At 39.5% G+C, this 23,940-nt stretch overlaps 1 protein-coding gene across 2 annotated transcripts in view; it reads right to left on the bottom strand.

Moving 5' to 3' along the window:
* Positions 1 to 22,393, bottom strand: part of LRFN2 (leucine rich repeat and fibronectin type III domain containing 2) — a 153,859-nt gene extending 131,466 nt beyond the window's left edge. The window contains exons 1-3 of one of the 2 annotated variants that reach the window (XM_074537223.1): positions 21,974 to 22,393; positions 21,237 to 21,443; positions 3,111 to 3,213 (exon numbers count right to left, since the gene is read on the bottom strand). The gene's annotated coding sequence lies outside the window, so the exon portion shown is untranslated. The remainder of the gene's footprint in view (positions 1 to 3,110; positions 3,214 to 21,236; positions 21,444 to 21,973) is intronic. The other variant, XM_026791057.2, reaches the window with a different exon arrangement.
* Between the last annotated feature and the right edge of the window lie 1,547 nt (positions 22,394 to 23,940).

Genomic DNA, 23,940 nt, shown 5'->3' with positions numbered 1-23,940 from the left:
GCACACAGAAACAAAACAAACAAACAAAACCACAACAGCAACAAAAAAATGAACCCAAAACCAAAACAAGAGTTCTGATACTCTCAATTTTCTGCAATTACTTAGTATGGCCAGACTTCTTGCCACCCACATTACCATCTCTCTTTCTGGCCCCTCTACAAACATTTCACAGAAGTGGTAAGAAATTACTTTTTCACATTTCAATTAGGAACAGAAGCAGATTTCAAACTTGAAAACTATCTTGCTGGTCAAGTATCCAACTTTCCAACTGATGTGTGGAAAACTACCCAATTCATTTGGTTAGCTTGCAAAGAGCCTTCATCCCTTCCTCCAAATGATACAGTCACAGCTGGATTTCCTATTTGTTTATCTTAGTAACTTTACTGACTTGACTGAGATTTCTCTTCACATACCAGAAAATACTGACAGAAATAGAGGAAGAAAACTAGGTAAAGCACAGTTTTTTCAACAGCAAAGGAAGTTGACGAAAATGCTACCAGAGTACAGGGCTTCTTTCAGAAACAATAAATCAAGATGCATAAGTGAAAGTGATTACTTTTTCAGTACAGCTTAGGAGACTGCCTAGCACAATAATTTAAGAATTTTTACTGCTAGTTTGCTTTACTGCTTGGCTATAAATCTTGTTTAAACAATCCTAGAAGGATTGCTGCAGACCTCAGAAGCACAGGGAGCTCCAAAAGAAGAGACCTTCAAACACAGGAAGGTTGCAAGCTTCAGTGCCTGCCACCCCTGGAAGCTTAATCCATAAGGGACATTTCAGAAAGTTTCTTTATGTCTTAGCCTATTAGTTTCCTAGAGGTTTATTAGAAAGGTGCAAGGTCAAGTAGTGCCTAAATGTCTATTAATTACCGATGTTGGATCTATTGAATTTCAGGAGCTCTCTAGCACTTAAGTTTGGCATGTGTCATTATTGAAATTCAGTTGAGGTCTAGGTTGAAATCTAAACCAAGAGAGTTAAATGCATAAATTGAAAAATCAATCAATCTCAGCTGGATAATTTGCAACAGATGCTTTACACTGATCCTTTGCTACGGGTGGCATTCTCAACATATGCTCTGAGAATGTAGGAGGTTAAAGGAGGTGGAGAAAAAACGTACAGATTTGTATTAGCTTGTAATAAGTCAAGGAATTATGTATTCATTTACCATAGCAGTACCAGAAAACAGTGATGTGCTAGGATCTAGTCTCTTTTATCCTAAGTTCATCTGTTAAAAATAAAAATCTTTTCAGAAATTGAGAAAAAAAAAACCCAAACAAACAAAGGTTCCAAATATCTCCTTATGCTCATTGTCTCTATAAATAATAGTGATAACAACAACAAAAAAAACTTAAAAAATGCCAGGCAAATAATTTGCTAAATTAGCATTAGAGAGTTCAAGGAACAGAATCAAATAAGGGTATCATCACAGCACAGATGGCTACAATGTGAAATACATGATGTCTTAGAGAGAGAATCAGTTAGTCACTGGTCCATTTCTGCGCCTGTGGTACAAAAAGAGTCCCAGGGACAAGTTGTTTCACAATGAGACATGCAAGTAATTTAAAGGGAAATGGCCATAGTGCAGAGCTACACAGTGCCTGAGCTGTAGGTAAAGGTTTCAGAAACAATTGGTATGGAATTATTTTTCTCAAGTGAAACCAGTGGGGCAAAAATAAGGTAAGGATGCAGAGTTAAAATAGAGATGAAGAGCTTTCGCACACTGAATGACCCCTGTGTTTTTCATCCACTGTGACAACTGTGGCTAGCAGTAGCTTTGATCTCATTTTTGAGGCCTGTAATTTAGACATTCACATATTATCTTGTCATCTGGTGACCCTTGTGGATGAATCAAAAGACTTAGACAGTTCTGAGACACAACTCATCATGCTTATTATTGATATCTACCTTACTGAGTGCTTCATCTACTAAAGCTGAGCACAGCTGCATCATGAAAGTGAATTCCTCTTCACCAGTCATAAAGGATTGCATATGGAAAACCCCTATACAGCCATCTAACCCCAGACTTTTGCTTGGGTTTAAGGAAAAGCCACAATTAGCACATGTGCTGGCAGGTGTGAGTCACTGGGCATCACCTGTGTCTGATCCACCCTCAGCACAGGAGCAAAGAGCTGGGACCTGGGCTGAGGCACAGGTCTAGTCCTCTGTGAGATCAGGTGAAGTTTGTTCTTAAACATATACCTATGGACAAAGGGTAAAGAAGACAAGCAGGACCAAAAATCCAAATCAGATAAGATCAATTTGAGATAAAATTATTTTCACTGATTTCAGTGAGAACAGAATTTGGCCAGTTGGGAAAATGCCTGAAAATCCCACAACCAAAGCACTTTTTCCAAAATGAAAAAAGGTTGTTACAAACCAGCTCTTTCAGACATGAGAATTTACATAGCAGCTGAATTTTCAAAGTCAATTTATGTCCATAAATCCTATTGTGGGATCATTAAAAAAAAAAAGGCAAAACAAAAATCAACCCACAAAACACCAGAGCACTTAGCACCCCATCTGCATTCAGTATGCTGAGCACATTTGAAAAATCTGACCTTAACATATTCTCTCTAATAGGCTCAAAATGTATGTTTTGAAAGAAATGTGCTTGGTGTTATGTTAGTGACAAAAGTAACAGGGGAAAAAGGTGTAATCACAGTCATTTGAAACTGGGTATCTAGTATGCCATAGTACACCTCATTATTCTTTCCATTATTCACCATTTGTCTCAGGCTGTGCTTGTGCCAGATACGGGCGTCAAAACTGTGATTTTTGTTTGGATAGAATCTCTGTACTAGAGAGAGAACAGAATTAAAGTAAATTGTTAAAATACATATGATATTCCTCATGCAGGCCTTTGAAAGACCTTAGAGCCTCAAATTAGTAGGGAAGGATGGAAGAAGAAAAAAATATTTTTAAATTTGGAAAGTGATGTGCAGGTTAGAAAGGTATGACTTTGGTGGTTGAGAAAAATCTGTTCAGGTATTTCTTTTAAATTGTAGAGAGCACAATTTAAATAAAATTTTCTTCAAAATTTTCTCCTATATTCCTTAAACAAATCCTTTTGCTTGGGCAAGAATGAAAGTATTTTAATTTATTTTTCTACCTGTTATGTTGCTGGCTTTTATTTCATCTTTCTTGTCTTGATTGGCAGGATTAGACAAATGAGTCCCTCTCTCTGCAAGAATCCATTCCATGTCATGGTTTTCCTGAACAAACAGGTAAATTGATGCTCAAGTCTGGCTCTCAGAATACTTAAGCAACAACTTTTTAAAGTGTATTTTAAATACCATAGTGAGAAAAAAAAACCCAAACAACAAAACCCCCCACAAAGATGAGGTTAAAAACCCAAACAACAAACTCCACAAAATCCCACACAGCCTTGTTTTGAGAAACTGTCTTGATTTGATTTGAAATGCACAAAGAGTGAATAATATCAAATGGTCCTTTATCCACCTGCACAGGGACCGTGGACACATGAACACACGGGAGCACAGGGCTCCTGGAATCATGTAGTTAGGAAAATTTTTTTTTTTTTTTAAGAAGGTCCACAATAGTTTAGAGACTGCAGAAGGGAGCCTAAAAATAGGCAGTGCTACAAAAGGTAGATTATGCCATACTAAACTCTCAACTGATATTTAGAGTGATGATTTCTGAATGCTCATGGCTAAGAGTTAGTATTATCTACTTCTTCTTCACAGCCACCTTACAAGACCCCTCAGCTCTACAAAACAGAAGTGGTTTTATTTGAAACCTTTCCCCGTAGAGATGAACAAGCAAGAGCAGAGAATTCAGTCTGCTTTCCCACAGAGGAGAAAGAGAGTCCATCTGCCAGAAAGCTTTACTGATGTCTCTTTCTGGCCTGAGTGCAGCCCTGCCAGAAGGGACCACAGAGCCCACTGCAACTTATCACTGTGCCAGGACTTGCAAAATTTACTACTAGGAAAAGTTAAAGTCCTTCATTTTTGCCTGCCAAGAAACAAATCTCTCTTCCATGTACATCTACTTACAGATAAAATACATATATATATATATATATATATATATAAAATTTATCTCTGTGTGTGCATATATGTGTGTGTATATATATATGTGTGTGTGTGTGTAAAATCTTTGCTGGGAAGTATCAGCACAAAGGCTGATGTGGCACAATTACCCTTCTTTCAATCTCCTGGTCATGCATAATGGACAGACATGGTGAATAACAGCCAAAAAAAAATAGAATTGACATAAATTAAACTATATGAATTCAGGTGATACAAAATGAGGCTGCTAATGGCATCCCTCTGAAGGAAGCTATCCCTGGAAGGAGAGGTCCTGCTTGGCCATGGATATCATTATCTTGACAAAGGGGGTGGATGATTTTGCTTAAAGAGAAAGGAGGGTAGATACTTTTAAAATTACAGCAGTAATTCTAAAGCTGAATGGCAGTTTAAGGCTTCATCCTCACCTGCAGAATATAAGTGAGGCACTACCATTACCTCATTACCCAAGCACACTGCTGTAATCTTGGAAATGGCCTCTAAAGCGCCACTGACACTGCTTGAAGAGATTTGAGGAAACATTATATTTAGGGAACAAATATAATTATTCACCACATGTTTTCTTACTCAAATGAAAGGATCACATTGCAAGCCACAAGCAGCAGACAGCAAGAGCAGCATGAATGAAAATGCACAAAGTGAGAGCCATGACAACACCATGAAAATTTGTTCCTGGTTATTTATGCAGTTGTTCAGTCCCCAGGATCATGTCCCAGGCAGAACCAAGAGACTGTATCATATACCTGTGCCACAGCACCACTGACCCTAACCCTATTCCAGGCTTTGGGTCTCACTTAATAACAATGGTTATATCATCTCTTCCTCATCCCCAACATTATTCATGACATTTTTTGCATTTTGGTCAGCTCTTCCGATTTTCCACTGTCTATGGTGTCAAAATTCATACAAAATTGAAGACAGGAACCGTAGCAGTCTGAAGAAAACCACACAGCTCTTGTACTGGTCCTAGAACCACAAGTCTGAGTTTTGTGTCCTCCTCTCAGTGCCACTCCAGAACAGGTTTTCCTTGCTTTATATGAGCAGGCTTACAACCACCTGCATCTGCCTGGTGCAGAGACAGCCTCCTCCCCTTCCTCACCTAGGTATCTCCTGATTCCCTTGCTGGCCATCTGGACTATCTCCTCCTGGCCAGGTGCTGTCATGAAATGCTGCTTCTCAGCCCACTTAATTGTCCTCAAGTGACAGATGGGATTTGACTATAGCTGGTAAGCTGTAAGTACACGAAGCAGATGAGCAGTTAATTAGCAATGCTAGTGTTTCTGTGCAAATAGCTATAGGAACTACACATCAAAAGATGGCCTTATCAAGCCAGTTAGTCCATCTTCTCTCTTCTAACACGTTTCTTATCTCATGCAGTACATTAAAAGGTTTGAGTTCCCCTGTGCCCAATAAGCTACTTTTAAAATCTCAAAGTTTCTATCAACTTTCCTTAGGAGACTATTTTGCAGTCTAATGAATCTTACTGTCAATAAATCTTTTCTTTCTGTTCAGCCTAAAGATAGTTCTTGAAATATTGAGCAGGAAAGGAAAAAAAAAAAGGGAAAAAAAATCTAATAACTCTGTAGAACAATTTCTAAAAACAGCACTGTGCCTTCATGTTTCCTAGGACACATTAGCACTTCTGTAAATGGTTGTATTAGAAAAAGAATCAGTGCAGTTTTCTCCACCAGAGAGTACAAATCTAGATATTCTGATCAAAAAAATAAAAGAAAGAAAGAAAAAAAAGAAAAAGAAAAAATAATTGAATGGGGTGATCCAAGGAATAAGAGCAATGCAGTCTTAATTTCATATATTGCAGGCCTAAACCCAATGGTCAATGGCTTTGAGTCTATCCAAGAAGGGAGTCTCACAAATTTATTTATTTAGTATTCAAAACACACAGAACAGACTGGAGAACTTTGGCTAAACAATCCCCTCCTGAGACCCAAATATTTCATAAAATAACTCAGGATTTCCTTAGGTTTTCAGAATACCTTGACAATACCTGAATAAAGGTTTTAAAAATTTAGCCTAAGAAAAAATAGTGGAAATAAAGTCATTTTTTAATATATAATTTATAGCACATTTAACATATTTCTTCTGTAAAACAGCCTTCTGATGTGCTGAGTCTTGAGAATTCTATCTGTGGTTTATCACTAAAGATATTCAACAAAACAAGACACACCAGCCCAGAAAGAAATGAGCTCTTCTGTCAACAATTACCTTGGTGATAGTTCTTCAGTCTTGCCCCCACCCCCCATCCTATTTTGTCTTGATTTAGAGGCTTCCCTCTATTGTTCTCTGTCTGGAAACTCTCTTCTGAAGGATCCTCCAGCAGCACAAGAAAAAACTTCCTTGGTAATGTAAGGTAGGTGTCAGTGAATAATTCCACCCGTGCCGAACACAGGTAAGCCAGATTCTAAATGCACACAAAAAATCCTAAATTAAATCAGTAAAAGTTAAAGAAACCAGTCAGATGTCTACTTGAAAGAGTTTCCCCTATTTGCCATACTTCTAACTTGTTATAAGGATTGATCACCATATGCAAGAGCTCAGAATCTTGCATCCTCAGAAACCACAGCCTTCCGAGTGATCTCTTGTCTATATACTCAAATGTTACCATTATTAAACTTCTAGAAGAACAGTTTCACAAGAGACAAAGAAGAATTCTCCTTTTTCCAGCTTAAGAGGTCCATAATACCATTTAAACTTTTTTCCTCAATAAGTATATGAATGCCTACCTGTTCCAGCTGCCAGAGCTCAACAGCAGCCTCCTTGTGTTCACACCAACACAGCCAGCCACTACAACTATTGAAGAAGCCCAAAGTGCAGAGAGTACAATTTTCACCTAACTAGGAGTGAAACACTATGAAAGCTATGTGAAATTTCTGAGCCAGAGACCGTGATTATACCAGCATAGTTTCAGAATCCAGGGTGCTAATAACTTAGTCAGTGCAGCAGTGAAGCTTTCTGTCTGTATCCTGCTAGAAGATCACTGCTTCTGCCCACATGTGCAAGCACTGAGTAATTTGCACCTCTTTGCACCCTGCTGGTGCACAGCTGTGGGCTCAGCCAAACACGGCATCCTTCTGTGCCATGAGCACCATAGGAATCAGCATCTTGAGTCAAATCAGTCTGAACAAATCTGAATCATGTCACATCTATGGTATATCCAGCCCACTATCTTGTCTCTGCTAGTAGCTAATAGGGAAAACAGTCAAAAAACTTAAAAGCAATGCAGGCCTTTGGTGACAATTTCCCAGAATACTCTCCCTCTCTGCTTCTTAGCTGCTTGTGGTACAACTAACATTGTTAGCTGAAGATAATGTCTTTGAGTGTTAAAAAACATCATGTGTTTTTCTTCTTTAGTTCTCCAAATGGTCTATAAATCAAAGTAAACAATTAGAAACCCCTGAATCCTGCAAATAGGGTTTCACAGCTTTTCATTATCCCAAGATAAGAAATGCGTCATTATTTTTTTTCTGGACCTGTCACTTGCCAATTTTATCTGTTGTCCTGTAAGACTTGTATTGGAAAAGACACGGAACAAAACTATTTTTCATGGTCTTAGATATCTTTATCATATCAAACTAGAGTAAATTCCTTCCAAGCAGCAGCATTCAATCATTCTTTGTTTAAAAGCTTATCCATCCATCTATCCATCCATCCATGCTCTCCTTCTCTGCATTTTTTCAGTTCATCTTCTAGGACCAGAATTGTGCAACATCATTGATGAGAGCACTTAAGTCTTTTAAAAGCTGAAGCTGCACCCAAAAGGGCTGTTGTAGACACAGAATTGTACTGGTGGGTCTCTGTTAGGATCTGTTTATCACCAGTGGCAAAGGCCACTGGATTTACTGTCACTGGATAACCATCTGCAGCACCTACAGAGCAGTTCCACTTTGGACCAAGCAGAAAAGCTCACACAGCACTTTCCAGGGATGCTCAGTTGTCTTACAGGCTCTAGACCCCTAAACTTTAATTTATCAAGCTAGAAAGTACATCTCACCAAATAAGGAGATGTTTGTGGCATCAGCTAAAATCTCTTCCTTCTGCTATTCTGCTTCATTATACAGTAAAATAAATAAAATCATGAATGAATCATCACCTAAAAAGTCTCAGGAAATCACAAATCACATGTTTATTGATGACACAGTGAGTAAACCATCTATATTTAATAACTACTGCTCTTCTTACTGCTCTTATGGATTATGTGTGTTAATCACACTGGTGATTTTTGAATATTTATTGTTGTTTTTGTCTCTGCTGTAGTCATATATTAGAAGCTTTCACATCAAGAAGAACAAGTAAACATGCTGCTGCTGAATGTATTATGGGGGGAATTAGAGTGAGACATTAAAATGAAGTTTTTACCAAGCAGTGCATCTTCATTCAACTGAATGTCATGGGAAATGAAGCATGTCCAAGTAATTATGGGAATTATCAGCGCAGCTAGCAGGTACAGAGGACCACTATCCTGTTCTGGGTAACTGAGGTTTGGACAGCTGAGACAGGATTGAAGTCTGTACTAGGAGGGACTAGTTGCAGTCCAGACAAACTGCACCAAATGTGAAATGAGTGATCAACAGCTGCAGTGCAGAATTTTATTTGGTTTGATGGAGTGTTTTTTTGGTTTATTTCTCAGTGTGGATTTAAAGGCTCTCTTGTAGAAGTGGCAAGAAAAACTTTAGTCAAGGGACTTAGGTGGGGTTTTTTTCTGAATTTACATGAGTAACTATAAATCTTCTAAAGTATAAATTCTACTTTTTTTTTTTCACATGAACCATTTATAAGCAGTTTGCATATTTCCTTCGTGAATAACTAGATCAATGATCTTAGGTCACCTGACCTTTCTGATTTTGCTAGACTGACCATTTTCACTACCAGGCTGAGGTTATGTTTACACGCAAAATGAGGAGAGAGAGGTGAGAAGTTCTTGGTCTCTTCATATGAAAACTAAAGGAATAAGTCAACCATGAGCTGACATAAATTACATCCTTCAGAACTTCAGTTGAAATAAGAAGTCCTAAAAATTAGAAGGCCAAATAAATCTTAGCTGTAGCATAATGAAAGCAGAAAAATTGTGTATGCATTATGAATAAAATGTTTCAGTCCATCACTGGAGTAAAATAATTATATCATTTGAATTTCTTCTAGTGTGAATTTCATCAGTAACTCAGTATGCCAATTCATGATAATAAGTAAAATATACATGAGGAAGAGTGGGTTTGCCTGGATGTATGCTTGGATGATTTCTAGCATCCCAAGCAAGATGAAAAGCTTAGTATAGCTATTGCTGCTTGGGGTATTTTTTTGTTGTTGATGGGGTTTTTTGTTTCTTTGTTTTGTTTTTTGTTTGTTTTTTTGTTGTTTTTTTTTTTAATTCCAGTTGGTGTTATATCCATATCCCTCCCAAATGACTATTAAATAAACATAGAAAAAATAAGCAGGAAGATAATGCATATGATGAGTACTTTCTTCAACTCTATTAGAGCATGTAAAAATTGTACCAAAGAGTTCAGTGGCTCCTACTTTAGCTAAGGCTTGCTATTTGAGTACTGTTTTCGTAACAGTCTTGCTGAAATGAAAAGCCTAAATGAAGCTCTCCAGTGGGCTCACTCGTGTAGGCACAGCTCACTCTGTTGCTGCTGCAGCACAGCTCTGGGATTTTATCTGTTTTCCATTCCTCTGGCTCAGCACTGCCTCACCAAGGCCTCAGCCCCAGCAGGATGACAAAAGCCAGTGTGATGGCTGACCCAACCAACCACCCTGCTGCAGGCACTGCAGGTGAGCACAGAGCAGTTCAAACCAAAACCCAGGTGCCAATTTCTCAGTTAAAGAATAGCAACTCTACCCCAGTTTACATGGACAGCATCAATGATCAGCTCATTTGCTCGGAGTTCTGAGTGGAAAATGTGCTAACAGCAAAGGGAGTGCTCACTGCATGTCAGCATGGCACCATACAGCCTCTAAAAGCTCTGCACTCTAGGAATATTTTGATATGAACTGTCAGGATCCCCTCATTCCCCTTTGCCCTGGCTTAGAATGATGAATCATGTGTTAATGATAGCCCCTAACACATTTAAAAATGGAGTAGCTGCAGGTTCACTTTTACACCTAAGAGAATATGAACCACGGACCACCCAACAGCATTTCTAGTATGAAGGGTATCGAGCTGCTGCAGGTGGCTCCTCTGCCACAGGAAACTTTCTTACATTTCTCAGCTGCTTCTTTTACTTTTCATTCATCACAGAGCACTGAGAGTGAACTCCTTAATTCATTGGTGATCACATTTCTTCTGCACAGATTATATTTCAGAGGCTAATTCAGAATTGTGATGGTCTGCTTTGCCTTGGTACATGGCTGCCACTCAAACACCACATGCTCCTTACCATTTTACCTTCATATTTTCCTGTCCTATGAACCTTAAAGTAAATGCAGCATTTTTACAGCCTGTTATATTTGGAGAAGCCTTTGAACTATCTGTTCCATTTGTGCATAGTCATCCACAAAGAACAGACCTACCAGGACAAGAAAACAAAAAAGAATGAAACAGGAAAAAAAAAATTCTACAAAAAGAAGTGGTGTTATTACAGTATGGTTATCAGTTAATGTTAAGAATTATTGTTTAGAAATTGTTTAGAATTGTTGTTTAGGAGAATTATGGTAAGAAAGCATAATTTTATCAGAAACTGAGAGAAAATTTTGACTTATTTAGATTAGACTGTCTCATTAAAATTTGAAGAATATCTGCTTTCTGGAAAACATAAGTTATTTTCTGTAAAAATAGCACAAAATGCCACATTAAAGCTTTAAACATGATATAAAGTTCAATTTCATTTAGAAACAAAACTCATAAACATTCCAGCCAAAATTATTTTAAAAGACAGAACGTATGAAGATATTGTTGAATAATACCCATCTCCCCTCCCACAACATACTCAGGAAGCTAATTTGGACAAAAACCTATTCCCTAATGAAAAAAGTTCATAAAATGGTTTAAGTTGGAAGGGACCTTAAAGATCAGCTAGCTCCAAGACCCCTGCCATGGACAGAGACAGTTCCACTAGATCAGGTTGTTCAAAGCCCCATTGAATACTTCCAGGGATGGGGCATCCACTACTTCTCTGGACAACCTGTTCCAGTGCTTCACCATGCTCACAGGGAATAATTTTTTCCTAATATCTAAGCTAAACCTCACTCGGTTTGAAGCAATGCCCCTTTATCCTGCCACTTCCTGGCCTTGTAAAAAGTCCTTCTCTATCTTTCTTGTAGGCTCCCTTCAGGTACTGGAAGACCACAGCCATGTCATCCTGAAACATTCTCTTTTCCAGGCTGAACAATCCTACTTCTCTCAACCTTTCTCCATAGGAGAGGCACTCCACCCTCAACAACTTGATGGCCTTCCAGTGGATGCTCTCCAACATGTCCATGTCCTTGCTGTTCTGGGAACCCCAGAGCTGATGCAGCACTGTCAGTGACTTCTCAGCAGAGGGGAGCAGAGGGACAGGATGCTACCCAGGACAGGTTTGGCTTTCTGGGCTGGGAGTGCACATTTCCAGCTCATGTCCAGCCTCTCACCCAGCAGCACCCCCAAGTCCTTGTCCCCAGGGCTGCTCTTGATCCATTCATCCCCCAGCCTGTGTTGATACCAGGGCTGCTCCATCCAGGTGCAGCACCAGCACCTGGTCCTGTTAAACCTTATGAGACTCCCTTGGGCCCACTTCTCAAGCTTGTCCACATCCCAGGCTGACTGAAAATTCTTCACCAGCTCCTGTTATGTTGTGTGTCTCCTTTTGTTGACACAGGTATGCTCCTGAGTGGATCCTTTGTCTTCATTGCTCTATAAACACTTTGTAAATATCAGTACTGCTAAGCCTAAGTCTCTGACATTTGTTACCATTATCTCCTGTTACAAAGGCAGAAGTGAAAAACAAAGTTTATACATATGGCCAAGAACACATCTAACCATATGTACACATGTACACATTATATATATATATGTTTAATTATTTAAACATGTAATCAAAAGGGTCAAAATTATTGAAAAATACATTTTTTGAGCTGACTTGCCATTTTCTTATTTAAACAGGAAAAAGATCCTTTGTTTCAGTTGAACTCATTTCACCTTTCTGAAAACACTTATTGAATCTGAAGTAGAAACATAATTACCCAAGCATTTAATTTCAAATTACCATTTCCATTTTAGAAGTGACCTAATAGATAATATTCAAAAGGGAATTTTGGGAATGTACCTTTCCACAATTTGCAAATTGAAAGTTTCTTTCCCTTTTTCTTTGCAGTCAACTATGGGGTTTTGCAAACCTTAGTAAGTCCTGCACAGACTGTTTCTTCCAAGCCTACTTTGTCTTTAAGGCTTTAACCAAAGTCTTATTTGAAAGATTTTTCTTCCTTCCTCAGTTTTTTCCTGCAAATAAATGAAAATATTTTAATACAGATGTACGTCAAAGGGGCTGGTACTGCCATTCCTTTCTCCTGTGAGATGCCAGGACTTACTGGATATCAATTTTAAAATGCATTAACTGTGATACAGTCTACATTTTATTTTTATTAATTTTTAATAGTGGTTAGAAGTATCAATTTCAAAAAAACTGTTTGTTATGATTGAATTCTTACTTTATTTTTTATCTCATCTCAGGGTACTACTGCTGCTCTGAATGACTAAAACACCCAGACATTTGAATATCACACTAGTCAAATAATCTCAGAAAAATTAATGGAAATCCCAGTGCCCAGTATCAGTTAATGTCACCAAAGCTTGGCATTTATAGACAGAATTTAAAGGAATCAAGTTTCTCTGGAGAATCAATTTACAAAGGCCTGCTAGTAAGCTCAAATATCCTTTTCTTGTTTGAGGTAAATATGATTTTACTACTTGGTGCCCTATAAGCATTCAGCAATATCTGTTGTTCTGTGACACAATCAAACAAAAAGAACTGTGTGTTGGCAAGGTAAATGGTTTTATCTTGTTCCTGGTAAGACTAAAGAAACAAAAACAATGTTTTTAACAGAAGGATGCAACAATAGAAGGAGCATAAAATAGGTTACAAAATAAATTTATAGCTGCAGGAGAGATTGTTTTGAAATAAAGTAGAAATTTTTCTGAGAATGTCAATCTAAGATCCCATATTCTTTCCAAACAGCTCTCAGATAATGCTTTGTTAAATGTTAGAAGGGCTTTGAAAATTTAATCAGGAGTGGAAGAAATGGAAGCAAAGGTCTAAAACTGTGTTCTTTTGTTCTTAAATGTTTTTGCCACCCTATGACTAAAGTCTCTGCAAACATGGTATAATCAGATTGTGAGAGGAACACATCCTGGCTTCCCATCTTGAAATACTGTGACTGAAGAAGCATTCCTCTGAAAATAGACCTGATTTGCTACAGAAATAAAGTCTCAAAGTGCAATTTGCCTTTTACCTGAGCTAGCAAGACAAGACATATTTAGGAAGAACAGCTGGCTGCAGAGTTCATTTTTGCTCTTCATGTACTTGTCAGTATAAAGAAAAGAGTGGAGTGATTGTGAGAAATGTGAGGAATGATAGTGAGAAAATTACATCATGTGCTAAACTTGGGAGGCTTTTTATTTAGGAGTTCCTAAAAGAGATTTGGTTTCTATAACAGGATTTTTGTGGAATACTGTAGTTCTAACAAATGTATTAAGCTCATCACCATTTCATGATAAAACAACACCTGCTATTAAAAAAAAGAAAAAAGAAAAAAGTTGAAAGTAATTCCTTAAAGCAAGCATGATTAGACTAACATATAATAAGCAAAAAATCTATTTGAAAAACAGAAACAGAGAACACAGCCTAATAAAGACTTTGTTCTCAGGTCTTTCTCCACTGTGTGGTGAGATGGTGGTCTAAGGCCTGGTATATCTGTGTGCAAAGTCTACCCTAACTAGGTCTCAGTTTCAGTGAGGTCACTACATGATATATCAAATGAGAGGACAAGGTCAATGAGCTGTGCTGGAGAGAACTGCAGCAGCTGTTACTTGGCCCTAGGGCATTATTTATTTTTAAATATAAATCCTATAGTTGAGATAGAATGTGGCATAACTTTGATTTTTCCATTCTATGGTAGGACACTAACATAGGACACAGTGAATTTCTGTGTACTGGTGACTTTTATCCTATCTCAGCCTTCTTACAAGAGGATGGATTTGCTCATTTTCTTGGCACAATCCAAAATGTGGCGAGGTTTTGTGAGACATGGATCCACAAGGTCTCACAGATCTTTGTTTTGCTGCTCATAGCATTAGACAAATGAAAAAGTTGTAAAAGAGGTAAATAAAAACCCTAAGGTGATCATGAAATGCAGCCATCAGACATCCAGCACAGAAGGGAAAGATCTCAGCCCATCAGTTGCGCACTCTCTGGAAAAGATATCATAAGAGGAGGGACTAGTGTATTTTAGAGGGTCTCTCACATTAACTTGAAAGCTTGTTGCTAGGTTCTACTAGGAACTGAGTGGTTATAAGTATTAGCTGATGATAAGAAACTCTTTGTGTTCAGTTCTGAGGAAAAAAAAAAAAATAGCTTCTTCACTCAACTCACTGATCCAGGGAGGTGAAAGACTGAGACATCAGGAACAAATGCACAAAGGGCTTTTTCTCATGTTCACCAAAATGCTAAAACAGGTTAGATGTAAAAAATAAAACAGCCTTGAGTGGCTGAGAGAGGTATCAGCTATAAACAGTGTGACCAGTGACACACATCATTTGTCTGTTTTTAGCCTTGCCTGGTATTCTGGCTCAGTGGAAAAAAGTGACATACAAATAACTAAAGAGACACAGAAACATCTTCTTAGCTTTACCACAGCTGTTTTTGCTTTCTGTCTTCCCCCTCATCCTACCCAAATTTCTCCAATTTTTCTCCCAGTGTTACTCTCTCTGCTCTCAGGGTATTTGCTCTCATGAATATACATCAGGCTGCACTTCAGCTTCTTTACTCCAACTCTCTGTCAGTATGACCAATTCTCTCCAGTTCACATGAAACTGCTGCCACCCACCCCTGGATCTGAAAGAAAACATTATTAATTAATGCCCCTGAAACTTCTCCCATCAGCCAGAGGCCTGTTGGGTCCAGTCAGGGTAGGGTGATGGGAAACCATGGACAGAGGAAATCTCATTCTCTGTGAGACTCCTGGCCACATAGCAGAACTGTGAAGTCCATGAACAACCTTCCCCCTCATCTCAAGAAGATATCACTGCCAAAATGCATTTGTGGAGCCATGAACAGAAGATGTAGTTGCACTATTAAGGAAAGAACACACTGTCCTTCCAAAGTGGGTGTCAACTGAAGAATTCATGGCTCAGTGGGCTACTTGGTCATGTGAAATGGGATTAGTGAATGCTCATATATCTCACAGAGGAATTTATCAATTTTCAGAGATAATTACAAGATATTTTGATTATAGGCAGCTTTAAAAAAAACCCACCAAACCAGAAAAGCACAAAACCCTTTGATCCTCCTCTTCATAAGAGTTTCTGGGAACAAACACATTTTCCCATTTTTCTACTGAACATTTCCAGAGAAGATAAGTTATCTGACCTGACAACAGGGAGAAAGTGCAGTCAATAGTTTGGAGAGCAAGTAATCAATGTTGTACCCTTATTTAAAAAACAATATACAGTAAATATCTGCCAGCAGCAGTGATAACATTCACTTACACTAAAGATAAGTCATACAAAATGCCAACTACTCCTCAATTTAGGAAATCAACAAAATGATCTCAGTCCAGATAATTTATTTTCTATCAATATAGTTTGGCCTTTTTCTTTCTTAGTTTAGCATTCTTGTTTCACATCCAAACCATGCAGAGCTTTCTGAGTATCCCATGTGTTTAGCTATTCACAGGAATATTCACAAAGGGAAGGAGATGAAATATCTCCTGAAATGATTGGGAAGGTTTTGATACTTATCTCTAAGGAGACAGACATTTGTTGTTGGCTACTTTTAAACCAGACAGGGAATGCTGAACAAGCCATGACAGGCACTTCTTTCATTCGACTTTTCCTTTTGCCATTTGACTGCTCATTGTTTTCATTCTGTACTGAAAGGGCAGATAGATTTTTTAAAGGCTGTTAACTGAGGGATCTAATTTAAATCCTGGTACAGCCAGTTCTTCCTTTGTAGCACCAATACAGGTGCCTCTCTCTTGCTGATAATCACAGCCTATCCATCCTGCCACTGCAGCAGAGGATGTGGCATGTTTAAGACATCCTCTTTTCCTTTCCCATTCTTAGTTTTTATCTTTTGGCTGTAACAAAAGGAGGATTACTCATTCTGACCAACTGTAGACTGAAGCTTTCCTGAGGAGCTTAGACACCACAAAGGAATGGCTAAGAGCTCTTGGTGACTGGTGCCATTTTGAGCCCCTTTGCTCCTCAGCCTGTTAAAGCAAATTGCTCCTCTAAAGACAGAGGAGGAAAAATTCCTTACTTGTCCACCAATGCATGTATTTCCTCCAACCTCAATCATGCCTGGTCACCACAATCCATGTCATTGATTAGATTTAGGTTTTTCATAGTCTTTCCTTCTCCCAGCCAAGTCAGCTCAAACTCTCCTGTCCTAACTGGACAACTGCAGCCATGAGTCTCAGTCCTGCACATAAAGATCTATGCACCACTCTCACTTACCTCTTCTGGCTTCAGGAAAAGAGTCACACTGGTGATTTTCTGCACCAGTGCCACACACACGTGTTTTCCAGGGATTTTCAGTGCAACATTAGCTCTATTAAAATAGACAAGGTGCTTTCAGCCATCATCTACTTTCTGTTGATTTTATCCTTAATCCAGCTTCTGTTCTGCTCAGAATCTGCCTTGCTGTGCACTGGGATGCACCAGCCCTACCTCTCACCTTCTGACCAACCATTGTCCAGGACCCTGGATTTACAGCTATTCCAGGACCCTCTCCTTATCTCACCTCTTTCCATAACCCCACAGTGGCAACAGATCTTTCAGAGGATTAGAGACCTGTTCCTTCTTGAGGATTAGCAGAAGCCTCCTAAATGCTCCATTGTACTGCTTATACTATTGCTGCAGCTATCCCCTCCTACCTGTTATTTAGCTGCCATATCCTCTCAGTGCATAAGTTTTCCATAGCTGGAGAAATTACTTCAAGAGCAAGCTCTCAGAGGCCTTGATATCTCACGGCATTTGTTGCCAAGACACCCCTAAAATAATCCAATTTGGTGAAATAAATTGATTTCCAGGTAAGGCTTGGCAGGCAAAAGTCTTTTGGTTCCTTGAGTCAAAACGACAATGTCTACAGTATCCTTGTCCCAATCTGAAGGTATCTAAGCCTTCTAATGAGCCAGAAATGCTTAATTCCAGTTCAGCTCACAGATTTGCTTGTCATTTAGAAAAATTGGATTTTATGATAAAGTTTTGTATTAATTATTTTCAGTTTTCATGCAAAATGCATGAACTGGAAAGAAGTAATAAAAAATTATCTTCCAGTAAGAATGTAAGGTAAAGTGTTCTAGAAATGTTGTTCCTACAGTTTTTAAGTCAGGAAATTCCAAAGACTGACCATTTCCTAATCATGTTTCTGTCTGTTAAAAATACCTTTTCCTGCAGAAACAATAAACATTTATACTAGAAAACTCCCACTCAGCTCTGCCTTCTATGTAGGTCAATAGTGATTCTGCATGGGGGCAGACCCTGACAGTACATCTTTTTCCTTCTCCCATGTTTTCAAATCAGCATTTTTTTAACTGAAAAGATGTTTTCTGACTTCTACTGCTCCTGCTGCTCATTTTATATGCTGAAGTTGGTATCCTGGATTTGCCACCAATGTTTTTCCATAAAGATAAAGATATTATCAGAGACCCATATTGTGGGTAAAACAAAGAAAATGACAGGAAGAGAGAAAAATCAGAAAAAATGTCATATCAATATTCTGAAGTACGGTGACAATTGCTGATCCAAGGGATGCAGAAATGCTTCTAAATGACACAATCTTTTCCCATTTTTCCATGTCACATCACTGTGAGCCTTCTAATGACACATTTATGTATGTTAATTTCGTGCCAAGGTTTATCATTTAGCCATGCAGGAGGTAGTTTGAGTTCCTAGAATCAGAATTATCACTTACAGGCTTTCCTCTCTCTCTGTGCATCCCAGGTGGAGCTGAGTTGGGCAGAGAGTAACAGCTGGCCCTTCACTGCAGCACTGCATCAGGCTGATTTGTGATTTGTGGCGTTCGTTTTTATTCTGGTGCACTCAGATGAAACCCTCTCTTTTGTCACAAGATTCAGTCCGTAACTGGGCAGTGTTCAGCCCTATCCAAGCACATGTGGCCTCTGGACGGTGACAGAGAAAATCCCAGCCCCTTGGTGAGATCCTTAGTTGCTAGAATTAGTTGCTAGAACTAGTCAAATTCTACATGGTAAAACAAAAGAGGGAAAAGAGAATACAAGCTACGGCCTATTTGGTGTTGGACAACAAATTTCAGAATCATCTGGACTGGTTTGAAGGAGTCACAGATGTCTTCCTTCAAAAAGAGTTTTCAGTTCAGCACCTAGAAGATAATTAGCCTCTCCACAAAAACAAACCCGTGACAGCACATTGGACAAACATGAAGAAAGGCTGAGCACTCAGACCAGGAAAAAAACCCAAAAACCTTAGTACACAGCTGGAACAAATTAGCCCTCTTCTCCCACAGGTGATCTTTGTAGGTCAAGGCAGAAATGCATTAGCAATGCAAAACGGGATTTGGGAGTGAACAGGCACTGTCATTATCCCCTCCCTCATCTCTGTGAGGGTGGGTAGCAAATGCAGCCTCAGGGGTTTTCAGTCCACAGGTTTTTCAGCAGGGAGTTAAGTCACTTGAAGAATATTTCCGCCTACTACGAGTTAAACCTTGATAATTTTGAATCAGCCTCCCATTTTGCTTTTTGCCCACGAGCAAAAAAAAAAAAAAAAAAAAAAAAAAGAGAGAACTGGGGGGAGGGGGCGGATCAGATGTGTCTCTAACCATTACATTGCAAACTTGAGTCAGTGGTCAGATTCCTCAGCAGAGAGGGGGAGCAGAAGCACTCTGATCAGGATTGCTGGGAGCTGTCAGCTCAGGTGCACCTGAGCAGCAGGCAAAGTGCAGGCTAAGGGGCAAGGCTACATGTGCCATTTGTACTTCCCTTAGGAAAAATGGTCAGTAATGGCCCAGTTGTAAATTTAAACAAGAAGCACCGAAGCTGGGAAGTGCAGCATGGGGCAGAGAGGACAGCAGCAAACAGGGGCTCTGGGGCTGGGTCGCATTTCTCACCCTTTATGGTGCACCAAGGGGAGCCAGCTTCCCTGCATGCCAGTGCCCTACGCAGCCAGATACTGGGGCACACCTGGTCCAGAGCTGCCCTAAAGAAACCAGAGCTGTGCTGGGCAGCGCAGATCAGACACTGTCTCTGAGCCAAGGGGTGATGCAGATCTTTGCTGGGTTTCATGGGTTAAGAAAATTCAGCATGAAATTTTTGCTATTTTTTTTTATTTTTTTGCATCCCCTCTCTCCTGTAGAATCAGAAGCAGTTTCAGGGAAGGTCTGAGCTCTTCTTGGTGCTGCTGTGGCGTGGCAGCTCCGAGCAGAGCGCACGCGAGAAGCGCTCTGTTGTGCTCAAGTGGTGATCCCTGGGCAATGCAAACTCACCACTGACACAGAGCAAGCTGTAAACAAGGGAACTGCAACCAGCCTGAAACACAGCAGGAGTGGAAGTAATTATTTGTCTCTCTTCTTTCTCATCACAAGCCTAAATTTGCCCCAATACGATCTCTGTACACATCAAGGTCCAATAAGAAATTGATCCCCTACATGACAATGTTTCCTCTTTCTGGAGGAACAGAAAAATCCCCATGACAATTGTGTTGCATCTGCTGGACTTACACAAGCTGAACATTGTATTATAAAGTTAAGAGATATCAAGAGATTTAATTAACTGTGAGTTTATAGAAGGATATGATGCTTACTGTTTCCCTCCCTCTTCTCATCAAAAGAGTTTTTCTGTCATAGTAATCCCAAAGGTGGAATAGATAAAATAAACCTTATTTTTCTTAATATCTTCATGGCACTGCCCCTAAAATACTAGATCAGGCAGTCTGAAAAGAGAAAATTATTCTTGCTTTAAATCAATATTATTTGTCTCTTCTGTGTAGGTAGTAGTTACCCAGTTTAAGAACCCTTTCTTACATACACTACCACAACTGACCATTTTACATTTCCAGTGGCTAATCTGCCATACTGGGACTTGTTGACTTCACTGCCAATTTCTTTTACCCCATTAGTTCCTTTCTTTTATTCAGTCATGCACTTGCCTTGTGTCCCAAACATGTACATACATCCTTGCAAATCAGAGAGAGATTCAGTTCCCATTTTGCTATGTCTTGTACTGTGCTGCCACTTAGATGCTTCCCCCACCCCAATTCTCAGTGTATTTAATCTTGCTGAGAGCAGATATGTCTGCTGACGTCAGACAGACATGACAGAGCATATACCTGTTTGTGTACCCTGTCCCCCACATGCCCACCTTGCCAGCTCTGGACATCCATCACCAGTGACATCACCTCACCAAGAACAACAGCCTCTGTGACAGCAGACACCAAAGTGGAGCCCACTGCCCCTCCACACCCCTCACTGCCTTCCCTTCTCTAGCTGCTCCTATGCCTTCATTTGTTTCTTCAAATGACATTTGCCAAGGTCCCCACTTTTACTCTCCTGTTTTATACAGAGCAGAGTTGATCTGTCCAGGAAAGTTGTTCCTTATCTTTGTAAGATTTACTAATTCCTCAGAAAGCTGAAATTGCTTTCACAGCTTTACTCTATTCCTCAAGTCCTCCTTCAGAAACCAAATTATTACCCTTTTCATCATTTTCCATCACTGTTTAAAAACTATCATTAAAAATCCTATTGACTCTAAAAAATATTGGTTTTGAAATGCCTTTTCATACCATGAGAGGCAGAAACCAAACTGAGATCCATTACTGTACATGAACAATCTTATCTAAGTTAACATGAAAAGAGAGATAAAGTTATATATTTCACCAATCCTTTAAGATACACGACTGAGACATTTTTGCCATCAAAGGTAGCTGTCTATAAAATGCTTTGGGTAGATACCTATTTATAGTTTATAACTACACTGTTCATACAGACATAGGACAAAAACCTTGCACTTACCTTTGAGAAGTAACATTTATCCCAGGTTTGGTAAAATAGTCTCAGACAGGCACTTAGACCTTCTTTCTATTCCATGCATCTTTTTTTCAAAAGAAGATAGAATCAGAAAAATCCCAGTTGATCTCTAGCAAACCAAAATGTAGACAAGATTGTTTGTCAGACGCAGCCTGATTCAGTGAAGTCCAAGCGTGTCAATCCCTGAGACTCCTTGTTCAGTAATATCCAAAGCACAAAAAAAAGGAAAGAGAAAAAACAGAAAAAGAAAGAGAATAAAAAAGAGTGAATAACTTGTTCTTTTCCTGTGTGATTTAAAAAACCCAGTCTTGGAGGACTAAGCAGCCTGCAGGCTTTTTGAGCATTCTGATCCTAGTGCATCCCAAGGTAACACATGCATTTCAGACTGCAAGTCTTCAAGTTCATACAAGCAAGCCCAGCTCCTGTGTGTGTGTGTGTGTGTGTGTGTGGGGTGGGGGACCGAGCCCTACCGCGGGAGGAAGAGAGGCAGAGAGAGACAGACACACACAGTCACACGCAGGGATGGGAGAAGGAAAAACAGCAAAGTGGAGTGATCTCACAAAGTGCTCTAGATGGCAGAGCCTGCACGGCTTGTAAGACAAGCAATGTGCACACACAGGGGAAAAAAAAAAAAAAAAAAGGGAAAAAAAAGAAGGAAAAAAAAAGATAGAGAGTGAAAAACCCGAGAGAACTAGCAGGCAGCTTCAGGAATTTATTCTTACCTCTTCTGACGATGCAACATGCAGCAAGTGCTTTGTACTGCATAGGAATCCGTGCAGGCACGACTCAGTCAGACCCCTCACCTCTGAAATAAACAAATATGCACCGTAGGAAAGGGAAGAAAACCAGAAACCAGATGAAACAAGTGTATAAAAAGAAGCTAATAAACAAGTATGAGTGTCAGGGAGGAGTCCTAAGCGGGCAGGAGGCAAATAGCTGATATAGAAAGAGGCATCCAAACTCCGGGTCCTAACAGAGATTGGCGCTGTAATTATGTGGCAAAGCACTGCCCTCTAAGCCATTGCATAATAATAGAAACCTAAGCTGTGTAGACACAGCCTGACATGCTAAATCCTCAGGAGCTACACTCAACATTTGTCAGTAGAAAGCCTGTCAGTCCTCTGGGGGCGGAGGAAGAGGAGGGAAGACAGAAGAGGAGAGAAATTTTACTGCAAAATGCATAAGCCGCAGTTGAGCTCTCAGGTGGTGCCGATGCTTGAAATGTTATAGTGGAAGTCATATATATCTGTATCGATGTAGGGAAAGATAGATAAAAACCATATGTGCTGCTTAGGGACACAGTTTAGTGGTGGATTTGGCAGTGCTGTGTTAACAGTTGGGTTTGATGAGCTCAAAAGTCTTTTCTGACCTAAACCATTCTATGATTTTAATAGCACTGTCAGCTTCATTTGTTCTATTTAATACAGGAAACATTTCTTCCTTGCTATGTTTTAGAAAATTAAATGACAAAGAGAAGAACATGTACAGGGGTTGCCCATGTTAAATGGTATTATTTCTAATGCTGTTGGCAAAAAAGTAGTAGTAGTTCTCCCTTTGTACTGAACAGTATTGTAATGTCTAAATAAAACTTGAACTGAGATAAAAGAACTCATGCAGATTGATTAACTTTTCCCATTAACCAGTGGGTTCCTCTCTCTAGCCCTCCTGGCACAGAGACGCTCATTTTCTTCTGCCTCTCTTGGTTGAAGAGGCTCCTAGACAGAGCCAGGGAAAAGATGAGCACTGACTATAAAAGAGGAGGAATCTTGTTCAACTTACTACACACCAGTATCCATACATCAACAGAAAGAACAACTCATAATGCACATGGAAGGAATAGAAAACAAACAAACACCAGAAAAACCTCACAAAGCAAGAGAGTGGTATCATTTTGCAGTGGAAATTTACCTGAGAACTGTGGCCCTGGTCACACCTATGGTCCATTTAGTCCAGTGTCCTGTCTCTGGACAGTGATCAGCACTAGATACCTCTGAGGAATCTGAATGAGTTTTTGCAGACTGTGCTAGACAGCCAGGGCTAACCTGTTCATGAGCAAAGCTTCTCCTTAATCCTTGTTCTTTAAAGATTAGTTAATGCGCTGAGGCATGAGCAGTGAAACAGTCTGCTTCTGCACATCCAGACTAAACATGTAAGGTCTGCTTTTGAGGTCCTTTGCATTTGGTGTAAAGTGCACCTCTTTTAAGACACTCAGGATCTAAAGACTGAAATCTTATGACACTTTGTAAACATCCCAGTGTGAAAAAAGGCCAAGAGTTCAGAAAGAGCTGTAGTATTTCATTCTGAAGGGTAAGAAATATATTTTTATAGCCTCATATAGCCTAGCTACTCTACTCATTTACTCCTTACTCTCGGTGGAAACATCAAATGTTCTTCAAGAGGCTATCCAGTGCAGGTAAAAGAACCAGGTCACACAAATAATATGCAGGTATCAATTTTGGCCCCTAAAAAGTCAGACCAGACTGAACTGAAAAGTTTGAAGATATTTTTAGATATTTTTATGGATGAATGCATAGAGGAATACATGACATTCTCTTGGAGAGGCAGGCTCTGCTGCAGACTTTAGATCCCTTACTGTTACCAGTCTCACTCCTTTGACCTGTGCCTGCTGCATTCCCAGTGACTCTATCCCTAAGGTGCAAGCTGCAGGCTTAGCACACAGGGGATCCAG

Source organism: Zonotrichia albicollis, chromosome 3, assembly GCF_047830755.1.
Source record: "Zonotrichia albicollis isolate bZonAlb1 chromosome 3, bZonAlb1.hap1, whole genome shotgun sequence".
In the NCBI taxonomy this organism is placed as follows: Eukaryota; Metazoa; Chordata; class Aves; order Passeriformes; family Passerellidae; genus Zonotrichia; species Zonotrichia albicollis.
This window is presented reverse-complemented; position numbering and strand designations above follow the sequence as displayed.